General features: G+C 35.6%; 1 pseudogene; it reads right to left on the reverse strand.

Moving 5' to 3' along the window:
• Window positions 1-287: 287 nt before the first annotated feature.
• Window positions 288-8,305, reverse strand: LOC132036036 (pentatricopeptide repeat-containing protein At5g65560-like; annotated as a pseudogene).
• Window positions 8,306-20,475: the final 12,170 nt, after the last annotated feature.

The following is a 20,475-nucleotide window of genomic DNA, read 5'->3' on the forward strand; positions in this document are numbered from 1 at the left end:
ACCCTAAACATTACTCCCTCCGTAAGATATTACTTGTCCACTTTTCTTTTTTTAAAAGTCAAACTATATAAACTTTTGACCAATATCTTAAAAAACATATTTTTTCACCATATCGATATGGGTTAATCACAATCAAAGATTTTCACGCAATTTTTGAATATCTAAATTTTAATTTTAAAATATTGAATTGATTTAATCCAATTTAGCTCCAAAAATTGGTCAACTGGACTCTCAAAAAACGAAACTGGACAACTGGTATGGGACAGAGGGAGTAAATCACGTAAGGTCAAACAGTTGGCATCTCATAAGTGTTAAAATGAATACACTGAATGTAACCCGAAGTGATCCTACAGCAGTTAATCCAGACACCTTCGAAAATAAATAAACAAATATTTAAAACAAAGCCAAAGTACAAAAAAATATTGCAGGCATACCTTATAACCTGCAATTATGCCTGAATCAATACAAGTATTACAACATCCTGCTCAACTCTAAATCATGAATATAATGATGCAGAGTAAATCATCATCAATTGCCAAAGATTTCCAAGGCATTCAACTCTGAAGCTAAGTGAGATCTATGTACATCAACTGCTGTGTTATTCCTCCAGGCTAATTCTGAAAATGGGACTGCACTCTAATTACTTACATAAATCTTGTATAAGAGACGGAAAACAAGAGAGGGTAAAAAATAAAACCTTTTGAGCGGGTGTATGTGTTAAAAGAATCAATATGGCTGCTCTAGCCAATGCCTTATGGTTTGATTCCTACTTTGCTGGACATGTAAATTGCCATAAGCAGGTGAAAATTGACGACTATCAAAGTGGATCCTGCAAGAGAAAGAAAAACAAAGTTAAACCCAGATTAATTTTCATCTGAACACCAAAAGATGTCAGTGCACTGAGAAGAGTTGTCGATCTCCTACTTATTAGATATTTATCAAGTTTTACATAAAAGTAAGCAAATTGAAAAACTCGTTCAGATGTTCTCTATTTATTTTCATTTTTTGCCTTCACATCTCATTTTCCTTTCCCCGTTTTCAGAAGCACCGCTACAAGTTCTTGGATCAGTGACGTACACACTGAGGCACCTTTAAGAAAAGGTCAAGAGGTCCCCTAGACAGATGTCTATATGTAGAAGGTTATCTAGTTATCTATTAATACTTGCTTTCCTTAATCTCCACGCTAACTGGGGAATACATATACAGAAACAGACAGGCAAGACATGTACAACAGAAGTTAGTCACTCCCCTAGCCAACAACTTACATCTCTGTCACTCCCCCTAGCCAACAACTTACATCTCCTTCACCTAACATCCCGAACTACGTAAAACATCAATTTCTTCTCATCAAAATTTCATGTCTATATGGATAAGGAAATTAAACGAAGAGGAACTTTGAAGCACCAGGAGAGAAATGGAACATGAGAAACAACAACGAAGAAGAGACGAGAGGCTTCATAATTTTTCCTCCATGTGAAAGTTGTGCTCCGGCTATTCAGATTATCAAATTCTAATGATTCCCTCCTTTACCACTACGGCTTTGCACTGAACTATATAGGTGCTTCATGTTGAACTATCTAACAACAACAACAACAACAAACCAAATTTTAGGGTAACTCTGCTTAGCTTCCTCTTCAAATGAGCTTCATGTAGCCTAACTCGAATGGTACTAGAGTTGTAGGAATAAGGTAATGAAATTTTAGGGCGAGTGTTCTTGTCAAGCATTTCTCTTTCAAGGACTATGAGAATACTTCTTATCCGAACCAAAAAAAATATATATATATATATATATATATATATATATATATATATATATATATATATATATATGAGAACACTTTTCAAACTCTTGCAAAGTAATAGCCTATCATGGGTAGCATCTACAGGAAATTTCTACCAAGATGTTGATATAACTAGGGGCAATGAACAGGGTAAAATACTATTTGGAAGGTTCAACATGCAACTCAAATTGTCCCAGGCAACTCTCCTGGCACTATCACCACATTCCTGTTCGATACTTCAATTCCCCTGATTCAATGCTATCCCACACTATATATGATATGATTTCACTAACAATTTGGTTCTATGGTAATATAGTCAACTTCTCGATAAACAGCACACAATGAGATGGATTTTGAGTTCTTAGGCAGTCTCAGGGTAACCATATACAGCTTAAGTCCTAGGAAAAGGCAACAAAAAACAGCAATTTCAATTTTGTTTTGAGCCTACTGTGAACATGACACCAACCACTTTCATCCACACCTATTCAATCCTTTTGGGATTCAAATCGCATCATGTAATAACTCAAGGCACCTTGCAGATATCTTTGCAAAATTCTATTTAATATTTCAGATTCTTGGTGGATAACATTCCCCTTGGACAACAATGAGCCGCTGGTCTGCCATAACCTAAGAACCAAGCTCTGAAGGTCTATACAAGCTTGTGGAATGCTGATCACTGGGCAACACAAATCCTCATCTACTGCTGGTTCAACACCCACTGCTTCTATGAACAATGATCAGGTTCCTTACAAACTCAACAAACTGATACTAAGACCAGAAGATGGATCCAGTGGGTAAGAAAATACCGCATGATTTATGAATGTTGTCACGACCTTAAAAGGTACCTTAAAGGTCTTCCTCCTCAATGCAAGCATTCTGGTTCTAATTAAGGCCAGTCGTAATATCCACTCAGCGGATGGAAGGCTTCTGAATTTTTTTATTCACGTAATTTTTTCTTAGTTGGATAAAATGCATCTGAATGACCCCCACCCTCTCTCTCTTCCCTTCCCATTCAAAGAAAAAGAAGAAGCTCCTGCTAAGAGTCTTTGCTAGCACTACTTATATCACATGGCCATTCATTTTAAAACCATCTACCAGGGTCATTTTTGTTGTTAACACACTAAATGGCACCGAAAACTGCATTAAGGCTAACAATTTTGCAGCTTGAACATATTTGGTGCAATAACAGATTAGAAGCTTACATCTCAATTGAGCATGAGACTTCGAGGAGGGCTACAAAAAGGACGAAAGGGAAACCCAAAAGATAGATGAAAAAGATAAGCAGATGCGGATAAACAACATCCAGTAGTTACCCACAATTACCACCAGCCAAGAGTTACCATTGGTTACTTCGATCGACTCAAAAAATAAGAAATATTACAGTTAAAGAAGCCTACATTACTACATCCTCATCCACGACGATCACCAAAAAAAAAGCAGAACAAAACAGAACCTGTCTATGAAATATCATTAGAGCGATCAGTTTCTTAAGAAGTGCAGCATACAGAATTGGAAATTTTTACCAAGATATTGATCTCATTTGAACTACAAAATGTCCGGATACCAGACAGAGGTCAACTTGTTACACTATCCCTGGACAAGTACTCTGAAAATAGAAACCTGAACTCAAAACTTCACTGGCAATTGTGCCACTTCTTACTATGTCAATTCAGTACATTCTATATCCTTCACTAGCATTATCAATTAAAAGCACTTTGGTTTTCCCTCTTCTAACTCAAGGCAGCTCTGATTTTCTCACAATTATCATTTCAAGGTGCATGACATGATGAGATTGATTTTGAGCTTTAGGAAACATATCAGCAACCAACGTTTACAGAGACGGTAAAGGGTATAAGGAACACCAACCCTACCATGGCCAGAAAAAGACTTTTACGACTATGGATTTGCTCTTTACTGCTACTAGATGTCATGCAGTAAATGTAAACAATTTGAAACACTTCTCCAACTTTGACTAGTCAAAAAACTCTAGCAAAGCTCACGTCATCATCAAAAAAAGATAGTAAAATCTCAATCAAAATAATCCTAGCACCACAAACCCTATATTTTAATGATAACCATCTACCTTCGTATGTTCACTGCTTTACTTCACAGAGCACACAGCTGTTTTAGGATTTGTACATTAATAGTTGATGCTTTTCATTTTCAATCAGATTTCTGGCATGAGTCACGAGATGCCAAATCTAGAACGAAATGAAGAGAAGAACTATCAAAACAGTAAGCGAGCTAAATGTAAAATACCAAATATCCTTTGGGAGTGATCACACACTGGAAAGCTAACCGAGCATTGATTCTTGATTGAGTTTGAATAGATAGGTTAAAATTGAGAAAAGACAAAACGGAATAACTTTAATATGCCAAAGAAATTTTCTGCTCTATGATTCCCATGATGGGTATTGTCAATATAGTGCAAAGATTGATATGCTCTGCGTCCGATGGCGTCATCTCTACTTAAGTAAGAATGTACTTACGAGTTTAGGGTTCACATGTTCCCGGAAAACAAAGGAACAGTAAATTCGACCAGGTTTTGCAGTTGAACACTTCAAAACTTCTGAAGCAAGCTTTAATCCTATTTCTAAACTTGACCTGCAGAAGTAGAAACCAAATAAAGGAAGGGCATCAGGTCCAAACACAATAGGGATTTTGACTATTGAGAAAGGAACACTCATTTTCAAATTACACAGATATAACAAAACAACAACATACACAGATAAGTTTTAAGGATCCAGAAAGCACTGGTCTCAATCCATTGCAGGATAAACCATCAGTGGTATAACTAGCTCATAGATTCACTTTAACTCTGCCAAAATCACTCCCAGTTTTCCAAGTTCTTATATTGAAAGTCAACAATCTCACATGATATTTAAGAACAAAATGAAAATATGAATTGTTGCAAGTTTCCTTTGGCTTAAGATACTATGTAAGATCCCTAGGACCTAGGACCATTTCCCACTAGACCATCATTTTTCTCATCAAGATGGGTAGATAAGGTGGAAAAGAAAAAGAAATCTCCAGTAGACAAGATATGCATCTAGTCCTTCAATAGTTTTCCACTTCTCCACTCCAAAATGTATCGAGAAGAAGAAACAAACTGGAATCTTCAGTATACTACTCCTCCGTCCCAATTTATGTGAGGGTGTTTGACTTGGCATGGAAGTTAAGAAAGAAAAGAAGACTTTTAACACTTGTGGTCTAAAATGAGTCATAGAGAGAGTAGTTGAGGAAACCATAGATGAGAGGCTATTGCAAGATTAGAAATAAACTCACTTATTTCTGCTTTGTGGAGCTGCCGATCAACTGCATCTCAAAAAAATCACTTGACTCTTATCATTTAACCATCTAGTTTGGACAATTCTCTTGCCAAGATAACATACGTCTGGAAATTAATAGTGCAGCTCTTGGATTCCATGACATGAAGAAGCTTCATGCACAATTCAGATTCTCTCTCCTTGAGTAAACCATCAATGAGGATAGTCCAAACAATCTCATCATTGTTCCACTGTTTCCCAATCATGTTTTCAAATAGCACTTCAACTTCTTTTAGGCGGCTACTTCTACAGAGAGCACGGATGAGTGATTGATAAATTGACAAAGGAGGTCGAAAACCTTGTTGAACCAATGAATCAAATATTTCCAAAGCGGCATCCACTTTCAAATTATTGCAATAAGAAACTACACGAGAGCAATGTACTGCACTAGTAGGACTGAAGCCTTTCTCTTCCATATGTTCTATCAACTGGTCTGCCTCATAAGTTTTACCTTCTCTAGACAGACCAAAAAGTAAAGTGCAATATGTGCCTTCATTTGGCTCACAACCCATTTTTGACATTCTATCTAGTAGAGTACATAGCAGTTCAAAACTAACATCATTCTTGCCAGCTGTGATACTATACACTCTTTCAGGCAGGACGGAAACCTCCCCTGGAATAAATTGATGCTCCTTTTGCAATCCTTTCAACAACACACCAAAGGTTCTATAATTTGTTCACAACCCTTATCAACCATCTGGCGAAGAAGTAAAAATGCATGATCTAGTCTACCCAATGCTACAAAACCATCAATTAGTGAAGTATACGTCACTAAATCAGGAGCTAACCCTTTTGTCTCCATTTCTCTGAGTAAGCTCTCTGCATTATCAGCCTGGCCTTCAAGACATAAACCGTAGATTAGCGAACTGTAAGTGTACAGGTTTGGTATGCAATTTCTTCTCTTCATATCATGGAAAATCTTAAATGCAAGACGAGTCCCACCATTCCTACAAAGACCATCAATCAAAGTAGAGTAGGTGATGACATTTGGGAGCAGTCTGCTTTCTGCAATCTTATTACATAGTCTCTCTGCTTCCAAAAGTCTATTTTGTTTGGACAAACCATTTATGATAGCATTGTAAGTTTCTATGCCTGGACTGCAACCACTCTCTTCCATCCTTTTAAGCAATGCAAGCGCATCATCCACTTTCTCTTCCTTGGAAAGACCATCAATTAAAGCTGTATAGTTGACCTGGTTTGGACTTAAACCATGCTTTATCATTTCCTGGAAGAGAGCTGAAGCCGAATCAAGCTTGCCCCTCTTGCAGAAACCAGAAATAAGTTCTGCATATGTCCATTCATCGGCTTTACATCCATTATTCTTCATCAAATCCAGCAGTCTCATAGCATTGTCGAGAAATCCCCGTTTAAGGTATCCATTAATGAGGGTATTATAAGTAATCACTGTTGGAGCCGGACCCACCTTTAGCATCTCACTTAGTAGAACCATTGCCCTTTCAATATTCCCAACCAAGCATAATCCATGGATCAGTGCATTGTAAGTTATAGTGTTGGGTTTGTATCCATGTGCTTCAATCAAACGGAAAATTCTGAAAGCTCTACCTACTTTTCTTGCTCCGCATAATTCAGTTATCAATATATTGAATGTAACCATAGTTGGGAGCAAACCTTTTCTCAACATGTTGTGGTACAATCCGATCGCTACTTCAAGGAGTCCAGATTGAGACAGCCCACTAATTAGAGCTGTATATGTCTGCACATTCGGTTCACAGCCCCTCTTTCTCATGCTCATTACAAGATCAATTGCCTCCTTCTCACGTCCAACTGCACACAAGGAACTAATGGGAACTGTGTACGTATAAACAGTAGGTTAATACCTTTCTCAATCATCTCATCAAGCATGCCCATAGCCTCATCGACTCTCTCCTCCGTGCAAAGTCCATTTATAAGAGTAGTATAAGTTGCTGCATTTGGATCTATTCCGTCCTGAACCATCCGATCAAATACCACAAATGCTGCATCCAAGTCCCTATTCCTACAATGCCCCAAAATCAAAGATGTATACGTAAACACATCTGGACTCAATTCACGCTGATAAATATGACTCATTATCAACTTAGCCTCCTCAACTCTTCCTTTCTTGCACAATATGTTTATCATAGTGTTAAAAGTTAATAAACTCGGCTCGATCCCGCTGCTCATGATTTCTTGATAAGCACTCTTAGCTGCCTCAACCATCTCAAACTTACCTAACTGAATCAACAAAGTATTAAAGCTATACAAACTATACCCAAAACCTTTTCTTCCAAGTTCACTTAAATACTCAACAACCCATTTCATTTCATCCTCATTTCTACAACATTTGATCATCAAGATCCTCACATGATCAGCAGGTCCAAATTTCTTATCAAAAACAAGCCTATTCAACATGGAAACATAACAGCTCATATCATGTTTGTAAAAATGCTTCTTAGAAACCCAATAAAAAACCTTAATGCTACTTCAGTATTTTCATGAATCTCAACTAGTTTTGCCACGTGGCGGGGTCTTATTTTTGAGCTCAATGAATTCAGCTCTATACTTGTCTGCCATTGCAACCTAGGATTAGACAATATTTCTAGTACCTTAGAAACAATGAAAGATGGGTTGTTGTTTTCTTGAAAAAAATCAGGTTTTGATGTAAATTGAAGACAATCCAGATAAGAAAAATGCCTGAATTTGCTACTGTGATGTGGGTTTTTTAAGGAATAGAGAAATATGGGTTTAAGGGGCTTTACCATTTCGAGTAAGGATAATAATAACAATAAGAAGAGTTCATGAAATATTGTTTTGGAGGTCATTGGTTTCTAAGAGGCATTTTAACAAACATGTTACGTGGGTCTTGAGAAGACCACAATCAGCAATGGTGAAAGAAAGGTGAATATAGGAAGGGGGCGCAAAAACAATGGCGTTAAACCTGAAGACCCAAATTTGGACTACAAAAAAGTTTTAGGGTTATTCTTGAATTTCCAAGAATGTCTAGGCAAGATGCCGAGATAATCCGTGAACACATTTGGAAAAAAATGGGAATTTGGTGTTTTGTTGGATACACTTTTACACTACTAGTGTTTCACAATATTATTGATAGCAAAGAATTAAACAATAGGTTGATAGATAAACATTAAACTGAATAACTAATTATTAGAATGATATGATATGGAAATGGCTTGAAATTGAGTTGCTTCAGAAGGTTGTACAGGAGGCTGTAAAGGCTTATACTGATAGAGTTAGTTGTTAATTCCAGAAACTTACAAATAGGTCCCTATAGTTTAAAATACTAGTTTGGTTATTTACATATTTTCCCCAATTGTAAATTCTTATTTTCAGTTTAGTCTTCTCCTTGAGAGGGCTATTTGTAGTCACTTTCAGCTCATTTGGAGCTTTTGAATGAAATTGCCCTTATTTTCCTTAGCTTAGCTTAGCATTGCATTACTTCTTCAGTTCTTAGTTCAAATTCTAACTTGTATCAGTGGTATTAGAGCAACTATCCTCGCTCTGTGGGTATATTCCTTAATGGCTTTCCAAAATCTTCTTTATATTTCTAATTTCACTCCAAGTCCACCTCCATGTTCTTGTGTTTTACCATTTGGTGGTTATGGAGGAGATCCTTGTGGGTATAGAGGATATGGGGGTTATTATGGTGGCTATCCTCATGGTGGATATCAGCAGCATCCGAATCAAACATATCCTTAATATGCCTACCAGCCATCGGGGTTCCCCAATTTTTGTTACACCGGAAGCTATACAAGTAGCTTCTATAACCACGGTGCCGACGTGAGGCCGCAGAACAACTATAGTCCATCTCCGAACATATACAATTTTGACCCCAATGCTGGTTATACTGCTATTGAAAGGGGGACTCAAAGTATGTCTGACTATTTCTCTCCATCTATGCCCTTTCAACAGACATCGCATGCTATTAACACGGTCATTGATGGCTCTTTCTTAATCGATTTTTCGACTAATAAGGAGGCTCGTACTGTCAATAGCACCATCACAGTGAGTGATGAAAGACTAGGTCATGTTTCTTTCATTAGTCACTTCACTGACGTTGCGATTCCAAAACCCTCGCCGGAGGAAACGAGATTGGGAAAGGTTGAACCAAAATCCGTTGCAGTTGGGTCATCAATTGAGGCTATAGAAGCTTCGCCAGAGACAAGGATATCACCCTCTGTTGTGATTAAAGCTCACCATCACTGCTTCATCAATTCTTCTCCTATCTCTAAATCTAGAGTTGATTTTATCTCATCTCAAAAGGTTCGTCTCCTTAACACTCATATTTTAAGTGTCAAGGTTGCAGATGATAAGGAGACTACTATAATGAATTTGAATTTGGAGGTTGAACCAGAGCTAAATGGAGCTGACAAGGGATACCCTGAAGATGGGCACAAGATGTTCGATGAAATTCCATTTAATGAGTTAAAGGGGCCTTTCGATAAACTAGCTCCTATGTATGAAGATCCAGCAGAAACTAATAATTATGTGGGTGGCAACACCTGTTTCACTATTCAAGAGGTTGACAAGAAGTACATTTGCGAGAGTTGTATTCCCTTGATCGATGAGAAACTTGAGACATTTGTTACTATGGACATAGACATGGATGCCAGAAAGTATGACGAAATGGAAACTCTCTTAATGACAATTGATTCAAATGGTATACTTACAAGCAAAGATAAAGCACTGGGTGTTGAGGAAGAGTCTTCTAACATAGAGTTTGAGATGAACATTGAACAATATGAGCCTATTGACAGAGGGAAAGAGTCCACGACCGAGGAGCCAGAACAAGTACTTGGGAAACCAAATGTATTTGAGAGGGCTTCTAGTATTCCTGGTTTAATCAATTGTGTTTCTGAGACTACTATACTTCCTTCTAGCCAGCATCAAGTGATGAATATGGAGGTAGTGTCTTTGTTGCAGACAAAGATGAGTGTTGGTGATGGAGAGGGACTTCCCCTGTTAAAGCCAGGTGACCAATTTCCTCCTAAAACCTTTCCTGAAGGTATATTTTCTATGACTTTGAGTATCTTGCTCACCAGTGATCCTAAGGTGACTGATGTGATTGATATCGAGAATGGAACTGAATTAAAGAACTATGCGAATGGCTTTAGTATGAAGATAATGCATAGTGTGACTGCATTTTCTGATGAGACAAATGATGATATGGATAAGAATTACTCTGTTGAATTTGAAGAAACAGATTGTGAGGAAGAGTTTGCATTAATTATTAGGCAACCATCATTAAGAGATATTCAACTTACAGTTTGGGGTTGCAGAAGAATAAGTGACTATCATAAATTATCTTATAAGACATTAGACAATCTGGTCCAGTTTGGAAATTGTTTCTACCTTCCTTATATTATTATAACAAGAACAGATGGTCGCATTGTAGCTCTTATTTCTGGGAAAGGGCTCTTTGTTATGATTCATGTTGATTTATTCTTGCACAACAATATTGCGGCCATGTTACTTATGTTATTTCAGTTCCTGTTCGGTATGATTGGCTCGACTTTGCATAAATGTGCAAAGGATATGTTGATATTGTCGGAAGAAAAGGCGGAAATAGTGCTGAGGGCTTGTCATGAAGGTTTTCTAATATGGCCAGACACCAGAAAACATAATGAGCTATTTAAGGATACTTTTGTTAAAAGCTTGTTCCCTGTTGATGATTGCTATTGTGCTCATGACTTTCAGTACAGGCGAGCTATCTCTCGAGCTCCAGTTGGTGTTCTTTTTGTTCTTGAAGTAGTCTCGTGGCGGAGAAGTGTTCTACTTTGGCAGACATATATTTATGAACATGGAAAAGGAAAAGAAGTTGTACATTGCTTAGTGATAATGCAAGATGCAAATGGGGTCAACCCAAATATAGCAACCTTAAGTACAGTTCTGCATGCTTGTAGCCATTCAGGTATGGTTAGTCCGATTGGAAATCTTAATGATGTAGACTAACTGGTACAATATAATCATTTAGATAGAGTTTATGTTGCCTGCTTGAAATATAGTTCATGTGTTGCTTGTTACTTGTGGGCGGCATCTTTTCTCAGTCAAGAAAATTCAAGTGGCGCAATGGTGCCGTGGTCACATAATGCAACAAAAACATATCAAGTACTGTCAAAAGATATGGATATGAATTTTTCACAATTGACAATAAGTAGATTCATGTCGAATCGATTGAAATGGATTATAGAGGCGGAGGGGTCACTGTTTGTTAAGTTGAAAAGGTTATGTGAACTACAACTATCAAGGGAGAGAGTAATGTATGTTCTAATGACCTTCCGGCACAATTGGAGGAGCATTGCGGAAATTGGGCTTAACCATTTGTTGATAATACTTGAGAATTTTCAGAATTCATTTTGTCCAACTGAGTGTGGTAAGTGGATTAAAATATTAGGAGATGCAGCAGTGAAGATTCTTGAACACTTTAGAAGCACTGAGGAGGCACATCAATTTGCAATATTCATTAGACTAGGATATTTGCTTGCTGTTAGGGTTGCTAGGGAATATATTACTCCAATTACAAGAATTCTGGGAATTGTTGATTCCATTTTTATTCCCAGTAGATTTGAACCTTGTGGTTTCATCCCCTCACATTCCATGACATATGTGGCAGTGTTTGATCCTGGAGGATCTATCCATGAGTTTGCATTGAAGACTTGTGTTGAAGGTGTATATGTTAATCATTCGAGACAAAACTTTAGTGTCTTTGAGGCTAGTGCTTCTACTAATGCCACTGGAAAGGGTTGCACGCATTTTGAGGAAAGTAACTTTAAGTGTAGACTTGCCCCTACAGAGCACTTCTATGGAGACCATGGCTATCCTTTGTCACCAGTTCGGCAGTCACTATCTCGTTTCCTAGACAAATACGACAGGCCATTTATTTTAGTGACAGGTCATGAAATACAACGGTTTGCTTTCAATTTTTCTCCATCTTTCAACCTATGGGCTTGTGAAAGTGTGGTCACTGATGGTGAAACTTTTGATATGCTGATTCAACTTCCCAAGGACATTATTTTCACATTATCACACCCTTGAGGACAAGGGTGTTTTGAAGGAGGGAGATCTAATACGATATGGAAATGGGTTGAAAGTGAGCTGCTTGAGAAGGTTGTACAGGAGGCTGTCAAGGCTTATACTGTTGGTGTTAGTTGTTAATTTTAGAACTTACAAATAAGTCCCTATAATTTAAAATACTAGTTTGGTTATTTACATATTTTCCCCAATTGTAAATTCTTATTTTCAGTTTAGTCTTCTCCTTGAGAGGGCTATTTGTAGTCACTTTCAGCTCATTTGGAGCTTATGAATGAAATTGCCCTTATTTTCCTTAGCTTAGCTTAGCATTACTTCTTCAGTTCTTAGATCAAATTCTAACTTGTATCATAGAACAATATTATATGCGGAATGTAAGTGTTTAGAATGTTCAAGTTCAAAACAGTGTGTATTTATACTCTTTTCTTTTCTGAGAAAGAGGTTAAAAATGCCTTTAAACTGTTGAAAATAAACTAAAAATGTTTTTTGTTTGGTTTTTGGTATAAAAATATTCATGAACAATTAGAAATGAGATAAAAATACCCTCATTGGTAGCAAACTGGCCAAATTATGTCCCTATCCCGTCAACGGTTCTTCATTGTCTCATGTATTTATTTTTATTTTTATTTAAAAAAAAAAAAAAAAAAACTTTTTTCCTGATGTAATGGTCTTCACCTTGAAAAAAGGGTTCCTCCACTTTCTTTTTATTTTATTTTATATATCTATTGTACTTTCACTTTCATTGAAAAAATATACCTTTTATTCCTGAGCCTTCTTTCCCATAAAAAGTCAGATTATGTATGTGTAACTTAGTTGTTACTCAGAATAAGTTGGATACAAAATCATAGATAAAATCAGTAATCAAGGCTCAATAGAGGCAAGACACGAAATATGATCATTTCTTTTCATTTATCTATCTATTTTTGAAAGGACAAAGTTACTCGATATCTGTACTAGAATTAGCAAGTACCCACGAAATAATGTAGTTGCACATAAATCATTTACTGGAGCTGTGAATTCAGTCATATATCGAATAACTTATGTGAATTCGTAAATTAATGTGGTTGTCCTTCAACAATTTTCATCTATGCTAGTCAAAACTATCAATTTGCGCGCAACTTAACTATGTCATGAGTATATGCTATCTTCCACTAATGCGGGTATCAAATAACTCCGTCCTCCAAAAAAATACGCAGATAGATAGAAGGAAATCAACTCTTTTTTGTTGAGTTTTGAATTCGATTTTTCTGTGAATTTTATCCAACTTTAATAGGAGTAACAATTAAGTCACATGCATATGTTCAGAACAAAAATGTACATCTTTCATATGAAGGAGAAAACACAATAAATAAAAGATAAGTTGAGTGGCTTTTGTTTTAAAATTTGGAATTCAAAGAAATAAGTTTTAAGAGGGGATACGTGAGACTTGGAGGGCTGTTAACGAAATAGGGCATTATGGGTTAGTTTACTAACGACTGTGACAATTTATCCTATTTTCATAAAATTCAGGGGCATTTTGGACCAAAAACAAAAATAAAAGACAATTTTATTCGATTTCAATAAACCAGGGGTATTTTTGCCGTTCTTTGTACTTTAATAACAATGGTGTTGTGTCATTTTTGTCTATCTCGACTAATTGACTGGATACCTGATACTATCCACCAACATATGCATCAAGTAACTCTGCTCACTAATATTTAGGCATATAGGAAAATGTCACGTGATATTTTTTGCCTTTGCTACATTCAAGTGTGAGCTACGTTAGCGGAAGCCTGGTCACTGAACAACTCTTCCTTGAAAAACTATATTGCATATATAAGTCAAATATTATTCTTAATAAATAAAAGTAGTTAATCTTGGACACCCTTGACACATTCGAGAATGATAGCTCAACGACAAGGGTGTTAAAAAAGATCGAAAATCTCTCGGTTGTTTAAGTTTTTCCAAAACCAAAAATATGGAGCGAAGTGCACAAATGCCCGCTTTTGGAGTCGCCCTTTAACGTTAATCCAGAATTGAAATTTGTTTGCAAGTTTATCCACTTCGACACAACTTGAGACCCATATGTGAATTTGACAACTTCGGACATTCGCATCAAGTGTGGCCTGCCAAACATCGACGTTTTCGCACATGTCGTATACGGTCTTTCATGTATGCTTAAACTGCATATACATGGTGTTGTTAAATGTAAAAATTACTAAAATTCCAGGCATGTATGAAACCAAAGTTTCTTTCCAAAAAAAAAAAAATTGTTCTTCAAATTTCAACAATTCAACACACAATTGAACACTCAAATCTACTCGAATAAGCTCAATACATAAGTTCCATATATTATAAAGAACAAAACTCAATCATCAATTGTCAAAATAAAACATAAGGCGGGTACCAGTTAAATGGGCACTACAAGAAAGTATAGAAATCGCAACAAAAAGTTTTATATTTGGCAACAACTTAGTTTTATTGTTGGCAAATGATTTTTTTATTGCCAAAGAATTTAATTTTGTTGCCATAGTATTGATTATTGTTGCAAAAAGTACCTTTGGCAACAAAAAGTTGTTGTACGTTGTTGCGATAACGTACATTGGAAAAGTTCATGCAACAAAATATATTTTTTCGTTGTCAAAAGTACTTTTTGCAACAATAATCAATTTATGTGATAAAAAAAAAATTGTTGCCAAATATATTTTTTTTTGTAGTGGGGGCTACCAAACTACGGCGCCCAATTTTTTACAAAAATATGACCAACAACTGGCTGGTCTGGACCGCATCCTAAGGCCCAACTTCAAAGCAATAAATACAATTTCGGGTGAAATAATCTTATTTTTATTTACAAATTTTATCATTTGAAATATCTTCTTGTAAGATCTCAACCCACTAGTGATATTGTCCGCTTTGGGCCTAGGGCTCGACGCTTTTAAAACAACGTCACTTTAAAGGAGGTAGAAGTCACCCTTACTTATTATACACCTGCATGTTATCTTTGATGTGAAGTTTCTACTCAAGATTATCCGTGTGTCACACTTGTCCCTCTTTATAATTTTTATTTTCCTTAACAAAATAATTCTCTAACAAAATAATTCTCTCATATAATCTTGTCCTAGTTAAGGTTTTTTTTTTTTTTGTATTATTGTTGCAAGAATATTGAACGTTAGATAAGAAAATATTATATTGCTATCTACATAAGAGAATTAATTTATTATCTATGCATTAAAATAGCGACGTGTAGGCATCACAATTAGGTGGTAAGCAAAGAGGCCTTTTTTCATTGTCCGTGAATATTCTGGTAACAATTACACAACGTGGCTTAACTCAATTTTTTTGTTTGATTAAGGTTTTGTGTTTTGTAATTATTTTTCTAGTTATAATGCCTCGCAACTCGGTTTGGAATTTCAATAGGAAAATATTCGTCCGTAAACACTAAAGAATTTTAGTCTTCTAACTAAAATTTCCTACAATGAATGGTGAATTTTTAGGTGATTTTGTAATGCCGTATGTAAATAGACGAATTTAGTGTTGTTCCTAGTGAGTGGACGGGCATGAGCATGGTTGGGTAGCTTAAAAGTATCTACATAAGATTCTAAGGATCCTAACCTATGTACTTGTTAGGGGGTATATACCATTAACCATGCGTTTAGACATGGTATATTCTAACAATTGTCGTAGTTAAAGAGAAATCTAAGTGGGAGATTGTTGGGATATATATACTATTAATAAATTGTGTTTGGATATAGTATTTATTATAGAAAAATTATTTATTCATTGTTTAATAAAGAATTAAATAGATATGTCTTAAGTATGTGTGTCCTTTACTTATATAGTAGATGATTTAGTGTATAGGTTTAAACATACACGGGAGATTAAATGTCGGTTCTTATAAGTATAAAATTTATGTTCGCGATCGAAGATGGAAATTGGACAAAGCCATTAGTATGATTGTAGCACAAGATTAATATAATGTATCTTCATTATGGGAACAGTGTAGTTCCGTTCTTCTTGTGCTAGTACATTTGTATGTATTGAACGGACAGTAGAGATAAGTGTTTTTGTCTTGAATATATAAAACAAATTCTCTAGTTCATTAAATGTACTTATACTCTTAATCTTGATATAATTATTATGATCAATGTGATTTGTTCATTATTTTGATTTATTAAAAGGTACGGCCATTGCGAATACATGTATTCACCGGTAAATTGGATAATGGCAAATTACATTTGTGAAAATAATAATTAGTTGATAGAATTCGTGTCTCGACTTTGAGATTGATGATACCCCCTTTATGGATGCTTATAAGTCTCATGTGAAAACCCCGCAAGTGGATTTTGTATCCGTCACATGATGTAAGTTAAAAATAGAAATATAAAGGATTAAATTAGTCGATGAATTAAATTGTCGGTAATTTAATTTATTTGATTGGTGTCAATCTTAACATGGGGAGTTAAATAAGTTTTTAATGAAGGATTTGAAATTAAACGAGAGGAGTGCAATTCTGAGTTTCTAGTGGAATAAAATTGTAATTTATTGTGGTAGGATTAATTCATTCATATTCCGAATTAGTCATTCACAATGAGAGCGCCGTTATTAAATGCAGCAATTATATGCCGAATATTCTAGAACAAGGAAAATAAAAGGAAATATGATATTGTTGGGTTAGGAAAGGGCTACACGTTTTTGTGGGGACAGGCTTACCCTAAAATGTGTGTATATAAAGAAAGCCATTGAACCCTAAGTGATCATTGTTCTTTAGCCGAATACTTTTACTCAAGTATTACGTTCAGAATTAAGTTCGGTGATACACGTTATAAGACCGTGAACCGGAGGATGAACGCGTGGATGGTTTTGCTTTCGTGCTTGACTTTAGATTGTACAGGTTGCATTCATTTTGAGCAGATAAGTATCAATTTTATGTTCGATTAATATCTTGATTATGTGTTGTCTATATTATACGCAAGTTCGATCCCTACATTCTTCATTCGCCGGCGTATGCCTGTATTTCCATCAGTACTTACATTGTTTGATACTTCTAGCAGATTTCTTAATTTGGTGTGATATTGCTTAGCTGTTTAGCCTGCTTATCACTCATTAATTCCATCTGTTGAATATATATTTTCTTGTGATATTTGTTTAGTTGTTTAGCCTGCGTTGTCACATAGCTAGTAAACACACAGCTTGGGCACGATGTTATCATAGGGCCTGATAGCGTATATAGACAATATGGGGTAAGACGTGAGGTTGATGCACCGCGTCAGGCAGGTCAGACTGGCATGCACTTACACATCGTAGATGGATAAGAAATGTGGTTGATGCACCGCGCCAGGCGGGTTAGACATGCATCATATGCCACATTGCAATTCTAGCAGATATAGTAGTTTGTACGTGCATTAGTTGTATTCATGCTTCCAGCTCAATTGCTTTACTTGTATTCCATGTCTATACTTGTATTGCTATCGTGCCGTATTGTACGCACTATCAACTTGTTTCTAAATGCTTCCCTAGCATAGGTTGCGAGTCGAAGATCTTCACTTGTCTTTTTAGACTCACAATCACTACGTGTATGCGAGTCTAGTAGCGAAGATCCAATGCTGCTCAGCGACTTCAGCTAGTAGTCAGTTTGATCTAGTTGAGATGAGCCACAACTTGACCGTGGAGATGACTTCAATTCCTATCATTTACTGTCAGTCTATTTACTTTTCTTTATCGAGATGCATCTCGAATGAGCTTTACTTGCTAGTATTAGGGCTGGGCATAAAATGCCGAAATCACCGAATTCAACCGAATCATGGATTTCGGGAGAAAAATTTAAAAATATGGTATTCGGTTTCGGTAATTGGTACGAGATACTATACCATTTGGTAATTCGGTAGTACCGAATACCGAAATTTTGGGCCTAAATCTATGGTGTCATATCTCTGCTAGATCACAACTATGAAAGTGCTAAAATAGTCAGAACGTTTTCATCTTGAAGATGCTATCCAGAAAGACATGTATGGTATGATGCACTAATTAAATATATTACTATGCCGTATATGTCAAATATAGTACGTAATCAGCAGCTAGTTTATCACTTTTTACATTGAAAGACTCTGAATTAAGCTATCAGAGTACTCTTAGATCTGTATGTGTATATTGACCGAAAGATTTAATTTTGTTTACACAAGTTATGTTGTCTAACTTGATCAATTCTGGCAGATACTGAACAACGCATTTAAAGTTTGATTCTGACATCAACGCAGTTTGGAAGTTTTGGTATTTGATATCTACTTGCAAGCTACCGACAATTAAATTATCGAATCAACATTAAAAATATCGAATCAAATCACCAGAAATACCCCTAGCAAATTAGTACTCCATGACAGTGTATCTTGTTGGGGTCTATGTATTGACTTTCTTTACTCTGTTATACGTTCGACATATTAAGATAATTTAAATAGTATTTCTTTCGTATCTTTTCCTATGTTATCCGCATGATTTAGTTTAAAAGTTTCGTCTAATAGGTAGACTTATCAGGCGTCCTATCACAATTTAGGTGCAACATTTGGATCGTCACAAAGCCGCGTAGAACATATAGGGCGTGTTCCGTATGGAGGAAAATGTTTTCCTGGAAAAATGTATTCTTGGAAAATAAGTGAATTTTTACTTATTTTCTCCGTCCGGTTGAGTAGCGAAAAATAAATTTCTTACCTATTTTCTCATGTTCTTGGTTGTTAAAACGTTCTTCGAAAATATTCACCCATGCTCGCGTCCCACCCCAACCCTACAACCCCATGCCACACCAACCCCTAAACTTTTTCTTTAAAAAAAAAAAACTAATTTTTTTTGGAGGAAATGGTGGGGCCGGGAGGGGTTGTCATGGGGTGCGTGGTGTAAAAGACCAAACAAAAAAACTTTTAAAACTTTTTTACAACAAGAAGAAAAAATTGGAGGGGGTCGGGGTCCCACAAGGACGTGGCGGGGGGGGGGGGGGGGGGTAGGAGGATGAGTGGTGTAGAAAACCCCGAAAAAAATTAAAAACTTAAAAAGTTTTTTTTTTTTTTTTTTGGGGGGGGGGGTGAGTTGCGTGGGGTTGTGAGAGTTGTTGGGCTTTGGTGGTTGGGGGTTGGTGAAATGCTAATTGTGAACTTGTTTTTTCTACTTTGATTAAAGAACTCATTTTCCCATTTTTTTTAAGCTTGTTTTACAGGGAAATGTTTTCCAAAATTTTGTGAAAAAAAATCAAAAAACATTCCTTAAGCTTTAACACACCCATAGGTTCTTTAGTTTTCTTTGATTTATGTTTGCTATGTTTTGAAGGGAGTTTGATCCTTGAGGGACTTCGCTTCTTTCTTTCAATTATCATATTAATTATTTCGTTCATAATTTGGTTTATATCTTTATGTAGAATGAGATACTTTTAACACGGTATATCTCTTTGCCTTAATTGACTAACTTCACTGTATGAGAACTGGGACTGTAATGACAATATCTGCAGTAATATATACTCCCAATGTCTCAAATTATTTTATTTTTTTACACGTTCCGAAATATTTATTAGAAGAGTTTGTTTTATTCTTATTTATGTCTTAAAATATAATCTCTCTTTTTTGAATATTTACTCTATTTATGCGTCATTTTCCGTAATTATGATGCTTGTAGTCTTCAAGAACAACTACTACTAAGGGTAACATGCGCAAAAAAAAGTACCCCTTCATTCATTTTCTTTGTCCAGTATACTAAAAATAGATGTTCACTTTTACCTTTTCAGTTTAGAAAACCAAGATATAATTTACCATTTCATACCTAGTTTACCCTTATTATTAATTATTAGGTTGGAAACTCCAAGAAATTGTATAAATGACCGCACTAATTTTAAAGTATTTGATTGATTTCATCTTAAATGATTTTTGTAATAATTGGAGTGATATAGTAAAATTATCATTTATTTATGGCTCTTTAAAGGGTGTGTTATGTTAATGAGGACAAATAAAAAAATGGAAATTAATTTTGTCTTGAACTTCTAAGATGACAATATTTGAAACAACTATTTTTAGAAATTATGACGGATAATTGAGAGCTGACAGAGTAATTATATTAATTAAAATTATCTCCCTCCGCCCATTTTCTTGTCATACACTTAAGACACCCTGTGCTGTACCATTAATAGAATGACAATTTCACTATATTATTACTAAGCCATATAATGATTGAAATCAATCATCATCTTTAAAAAGGATCAATATGACCATTAATAATTTTTGAAGTTTAAAATAATTAATAAAAATAAAATAGGTATGATATGTTAAATTTTTTTCCCCCCATTTTTAAATAACAAAAAACTATTTTTTTTGGGCCAAAATAAAAAAAAACAA

The sequence above is a fragment of the Lycium ferocissimum genome, chromosome 11 (genome assembly GCF_029784015.1).
Source record: "Lycium ferocissimum isolate CSIRO_LF1 chromosome 11, AGI_CSIRO_Lferr_CH_V1, whole genome shotgun sequence".
Lineage (NCBI taxonomy): Eukaryota > Viridiplantae > Streptophyta > Magnoliopsida > Solanales > Solanaceae > Lycium > Lycium ferocissimum.